General features: G+C 31.0%; 1 pseudogene; it reads left to right on the forward strand.

Moving 5' to 3' along the window:
• The first annotated feature begins 2103 nt into the window (after positions 1–2103).
• LOC132715193 (uncharacterized) lies at positions 2104–5051 on the forward strand (annotated as a pseudogene).
• The last annotated feature ends 1803 nt before the right edge of the window (positions 5052–6854 follow it).

The following is a 6854-nucleotide window of genomic DNA, read 5'->3' on the forward strand; positions in this document are numbered from 1 at the left end:
TTAAACGTGCTTTGTAAGTGCCATTGATAATGTGTAAATTGCATTCTTTTGGTAAGATCACAATATTATGTTTTTAAATACATTTTCATATTTTCATGAAAAAAAGCATGAATCTGGAGGCTTGCTGCTTTAAGATTCACAATTCACTTAGGAAGTTTCATTATTCATTTTAATAGAGTTTTTTTTAGATTTTGACATCCTAATGATAATAAATATCATTTATTTATTATTCTTAATTTAAAAAACCACTGCGATTTGTTTTTTACTACATGATTTACAAATATTCAGAAAATAAAAAAGAGGAATGAAATACCGGTAAGAACATTTAGTAAATTTGTCTTCCTTCATAAGTAAATATAATGAAGATCGCGCATTCAGTCTTTCCTGTGAATAGGTATAAATTGATTTGAGTTTTTAGATGTATTTCAGCCAATGGGATCTATGAATGATTGTATGTGTACAATAGTGTTATATATTTACCTTTTAAATATTTTTTTATAAAGACCAAGGGGCTTTATTCAAGTTACAACCAATACATGTATATGTTTACATATTTTTGATGTTATGTGAAAATTGTCCCTAATACTGAGTTCTTTTAACTCATAAATTATGTGAATGTAATTTTAGTTTGATTTTATTGGATGTATTTTGTATGATAGTTCAGGTCATGATACGTGGTAAATCTCTTTTCATTTAATAATGGCAATGAATTGCTCAAGTTCACCACCATTTCACAAGAAAAAAATGCATATTTTGAAGAATTTATAGGCAACCTTTATACGAATATGTTATTCTTATACCTGCAACAGTGTGAACAAGCCAGTTCATGGATTACATTTTAAACGGACGTTAAGGGTTTTTCGAATGAAATCAAAAGTTGAAAACGTGATTTACAATGCATTATATCTATATAGAATGAGAATTATTGAAATAACTAAGGAAGGATTATAGAATGTTCAACTACAGCATCCACAAAATTTGATGACTTTTCCAATATTAGAGTTAACCCCTACACAAACCAAATGAACTGTAGCAGACTGTCTGAAGAAAAGTCATTTAGATAAAGATGTTTGTCCATAGTTGATTTTACCAGTGCACTGCTAATATCATTGTCTTATACTTGTACTTTCATCAATGTGTTTCTACTTTTCTTATCGTCATTGTCTCATTATTGTACATAGTTTCATCTTTGTATATGTTTCTACTTCTCTTATCTTTTGTTTTTGCTATTGTTTTTAGACAGGATGTTGTGTTAAAATGATGTTTGTTTTGAATGATCTCAAATTTACTATCCAGGTATCTGATGTGTCATAGGGATGTAAATTTAATTTGTACTAGGATTGAATGATTGTTAATCTTGAATGTTCTCTATAACATGTTATTAAAAAATAAAGTTTGTTGAAATTCATATACGTTTAATATCATTATTTTCGTGTACAAAGAATGTTACTTTGGATATCAGTTCTGCAATGATGTCAGAGGAAATAAAATATTTATTTGGCATACATCACAGACGTCGTTACGTATACCGACAATGGTATATTTACCAGTTCATTGGAATTAGTGGTCAGTACGGAGGGGAAAAAAATCTAGCACTACAAGTTTGATTCTCATGTTTGTGTAAAATACGTAGCCATCTATGAAACCGTTATAGATGTGATATTTTCAAGTTTTATAATAAACATTTCAATTACGTGGGTACATTGAACTGTGTTTGGTACTTAATTATTTTCTGAAAAAAAGAAAAAATTATTCATCCAATGTGAGCTATTATGAGGGCCAGCTTATATTAGATTAATGCCTAGCTTAATAAAACAACGACATAAGTCTGAGAGAATAGCTGGCATGATCAAAAGGTAGTGTTTATTCCGGAAGAATAATTCCAGCCAAAAGAAAATATGTTTTGTATAATATATTTAGATTTTCGAAACAGGAACGCAATTGTAAAAATAGATTCAACGTGTATAGGGTAGGTTTCCGCCCGAAAAAAAAAGTACTTCGCAGTTAACGGAAAAGATATGTTCTTCTTGTAAATTCAAAATAACATGATTAAAATTGTTTAAGTGTCACAGTAGTAAAGAATAATTTCAACGTAAATCGGTAATGAAGGGACTGATATTCAGTTTACTGGTTCTGCGGTCTTGTTTGTTTTAATAACAGTGCTCGCGCTTGTATGGACTATGCCGAATCTACCATCAACAAACAGAGCTTGACACAATATGTCTTCCTGATGAACATGGAACATTAACATGTGGTTAGAACGCCTGATCTTTTACATGATTATCTTAAAAGGGTAAGATATACACTGGTTTATAGTACTATTGTTAAAAAACATTTAAATCTGTTTTTTGTTATATACATAATTATTTTGTCATTTCTATTTATGTTTTCTTTGCGTTTTCGTTCAATATAATTTGTTTCCTTATTTTTGAAAAGATTGTCTGTGCATTTATATTTGTTTTTGCTTGATAGTTTTAAAAATAATACATTCACTGAATTTGTTTCCGAACTGAAAACTGAAAGTTATTTATAAGAAAATGAAACGAAAATAGCCGTTGCGCGGTAAACCGGTGTAACCGTTCAACTGTTTTTGAATTTCCACTCGTCACTGAAGTTTTCAAATAATTTCAAAAATTTTGATGCTTCACACATGCATTTATTGGTTGGTTATATTTGAATTTATTCAGGAAGTAGAAATTTGAAAATCTCGGTAAACACTTGTGTTTACAAGTTTTGCGTGATGAAATACATTTTGTAGTATTAAAACAGTTACTGATAAATGGGGGTTTACAAAAAAAGAGATTTTACACTAAATAACGATACAATTTAAAGAAACTGTGTCTATGTTTGATAGGGGATTTAAGTAAACTTAAGGTGTGAAACGATTGCAATTCATATGACATAAAGAAGTTACAACCAATTCACATTCAAGCCCTCGAATTTTCGAAAATTTGTTTTTACCTTTTTTTCTTGCCCACGGAAAAACTGCGCAAAACGAATAAGATAACTAATCGCAAATTATTGGCCCTTTTCGCCAAAACCTCGAATAAGGACTTCAAGCAAAAAGTCATTCAGAACAATTCGTCTATCATAATTATCTCAAAGTTAATACGGGATTGAAAAAAGTTCCAAGTGTTAACAAATACAGATGGAGTAATCTACGAATGTACCAAATTCATTTGAACATCTTCTCAAAGAAAAATCTAGTTCGGTAATATCATGACTGAAAAGTATGCGTGACTCAAAATGCGCAATGTTACAAAAGCTGCCATGACTGCTATGACGAGCCCGAAAATGACGTGATAAGCATGACGAATCTGGTCATTTTATACTTAAATGCGGAAATACTGAATCAGACGTAAAATTTTATTTAAAATATTCGCTTATGAATTAGCCTTCGGACTTCCACACAATCTTCCGGCCATCCCCACAAGCATCCATCCTAACAATAAACCGCTTTTTTCCACAATCTTTCGCCCCATCCCGATAACCATCCGCTATTATCACTTTGAATTGTCCGCCATCCCGACAATCTTCCGCTATCCCTACAATCTTCCACCATCCTGAAATAATCAACCGCTATGTGCCATTCTCACACCCTGGCGCCATCCGCTATCCTCCTCCATGCCCTCTGTCTGCCGCCATCCCCCCAAATCTTCCGTCATCCCCACAATCATCCGCTCCACCATCCCTACAATTCCCATGCTATATGTCTAAGGAAACATTAATCTCGAAAAAAAAACTATTTATAGTCCAGTCGTGTCAAAAAGATCTGGAGTGGAGTCATTCTAACAATTGTCCGTTAATAATGATGCAAATGGGGCAGGATACCCTGTATTACCATATGTGTGTTTTTTTTGATATTTCGTTTGTTTCATAAATCTTAATTTTGAGACAAGTGCAGCTGTAAACATATTTACATTTTCACTTCAGGTAGCAGTCGATGAGTCCGACAGGACATGAACAGGAGGTTGAAAACAGAATAAAACAATACACAAAAGAAAATTGGAATCATTTAAAAAAACATTTATGACAAATTTTACTGGGAAATGAAACCTGCAGCAAAAGTTACCGGGAAACGGCAGCCCAGTATGAGAAAATGTAATAGCTTAATTACAATCTGATTATATTATGCTGATGCATGTTTGTTTAAGACAAATACGGTTGTTCCCCCTTTAATGATGCATGTGTGTGTATATTTAATGATAAGACTTATAGCGGTTGTTCCCCTTTTATGGTATATTTAAATTGTAATCATAATGCAATTGCGGAATAAGTAATATACGGTTGTTTCCCTTTTAATGAAATCTAAATGTATGCATGCATAAGCTTTATAAGATTATTTTAGGTCATTATATTTGATGAAAAAAATTGATTGAGAATTTCTATTAATGCGTACTGATAAGCCAGTAACTTAAAATCATTTTAAATTAGTTGCGCCAAGAAATATGAATGGCAACCTTTGATGTTTTTACTACTTTCCATATGTTCTAATACAAAAACAAAAATAAATATCCTTCCATTTTGTCTTTCAGCTGATATTGGCGGGAAAATGAATGCTATACGAGAATGGGTGCCAATGGCCGAGAACTTTACTACACAGACGGCTTCATAAGATACGGGTGTGCGTTACAGAAATGGTCGGCTAGTGGTACCCTGTATCCGGTACATACTATATATACTCCTTTATCAACTTCTACCAGCCGTGCAAATATGCGGAAAATCCAGATACCCCCGACTCTAGCGATAGTATTGAACATAGTATCTTCAAATTCAACATATTAATCCGAACGGGAAACAGAAATCGCTTCCCACATTCAGCCAAGAGAATGGTTTCCTGCAACATGTATCTAAATAGGTTACAGCAGTTATGTATCTACTCTGGCAGAACTAAAAGCTGGTGACGAAACTATCTGTTGAAAGTTAGCAATTTTGACGTTTCTGAAGTACACAAGAAACAACTTCTTTGGTTTAAAATTTTGATATGACGTTTCCAGTGGGATTAGAAGTTAAAAAATTCTGCAATTGCAAGAGTGGACATTTTGGCTTTATTTATAAATAATTGTCTTTTTTATATAATAATCTCATTGGAGATTAAGAAATTTTACGATAACTCTTTTTTATGTCCGTTTGATATAGATTTGTATTTTCTGTATTATATATTTGAGGCAGCTATCCTAATAAGGTGCAATAAATTTTTTTAATTGTATCCAAATATTTGGCAAACCTCGAAAACTTAATAACTGTTTAAGAATTGTATATATATATATATAATATATATATATATATATATATATATATATATATATATATATATATATATTATATATATATATATATATATATAATATATATATATTTATATGGTCACACTAATTCGAGTATATGCATAGTCTGGATTACCTGCCCTTTGTCTTTATGACACTTTTCGCTAAATAATCGATGTTCCTCTTTTGTACATGTTTTGGAAAAATAAGTAGTTTCCGATCCAATAACAAACTGTACATTGTTATCCTTTTTACATGTTTTGTACATTTTTAGGTGAGTAAGTCCTTAAAGCGAGGACAGTCACTGTCATAGCAAAATCAATAATCATTTTAATAGTATTTTAGAAACATAACATAAAAATTTACCGTTGGATGCCTCTTAATTCGGTTTCCCGTGACTGGGTAGAGTCAACACCATTTCTGTTCATGTCAAATATTCATGTAAGAAGGTAAACAATTGAATATTTTTTAAACATCAAATTTGAAAAATTTTTTTTTAGTATCTGCCAAATTTTATGATTTATCAATTTTTGAATGGAAAAATATGCTCATTATAAGTTTTGAATTAATGTAAAAAACGCATACAGTATATACAATTTACAAAACATTAAACGACAAATTCAACTTCTTGACACTTTTTTTTCAATTAAAATATAGAACTAATTTGGTTAAGCCCTTTTCTTTTTAATTTAAAATCGAGTATTCCATCGTTGCAAGGATTTTAGAGAACAGGTTTGGTAATATATATAAACTATGGTTTATGTTTATTTGCCCTGGTAATTATAAGAAACCGGTAGGCAATAAATCAAATTGAGAAAATCCAGTTAATGTCACAATTATTTTTAGTATATATATGTTATCTATGTCTCTGGGTAATATTCGAAATAATTAATTATGTTGATGCCATTATACCATTTCTCCCTTTAATGTAACCCCAATACTTTATGAGAATAAACGAAAATAAGAATATTTATTTTGATGTAAGTAAATGTTTGAGAGTGTCACTATAATTATTCATGGAAAGTGAAAAATACATTACTTCAGTTTTAGCAGCGTTGAATCGAATTATCCACTGTTTTGTCCAGATGGATACACTTTTCATGATCAGCGCTTTATATATAACGAGCTACATGTAATTTCTAATATTTGCTAACACCATCGTCCTGATCACACCTTTATATTTCTCTTTTCTTTCATCATCGTAGTTGTTATTTGCATAGCATTTATATGATATATATAGTATTTTCTTATCATCATTCTTCATATTTTAAGAAACGTAAATATATACCAGCACATTGATTATATGACAATTATTGTAATGTTTTACGAACTGCTTTGCGATGTTTTGCTTGTTTTTAAATACTTTTACATCTTTTATAATAGAGAAACGTCACAGGAAACAAAATAATAGTTCCTTTCTTCTTCTTATTTTACCTTTTTTTATGTCCATGCATGGTGTAGTACAAACGTTTTTTTTTTCTTGGGAACGTGTTTATAAGTCTTGAACTGCGTACGTAAGTGTAAGGAGCTGAATGAATACACATGTTTGTCCCGGTCCCATTAGGTGTTTCCAGGCAAAACGTTAAA

The sequence above is a fragment of the Ruditapes philippinarum genome, unplaced genomic scaffold, assembly GCF_026571515.1.
Source record: "Ruditapes philippinarum isolate M1 unplaced genomic scaffold, ASM2657151v2 ctg210_1_1_1_1, whole genome shotgun sequence".
In the NCBI taxonomy this organism is placed as follows: Eukaryota; Metazoa; Mollusca; class Bivalvia; order Venerida; family Veneridae; genus Ruditapes; species Ruditapes philippinarum.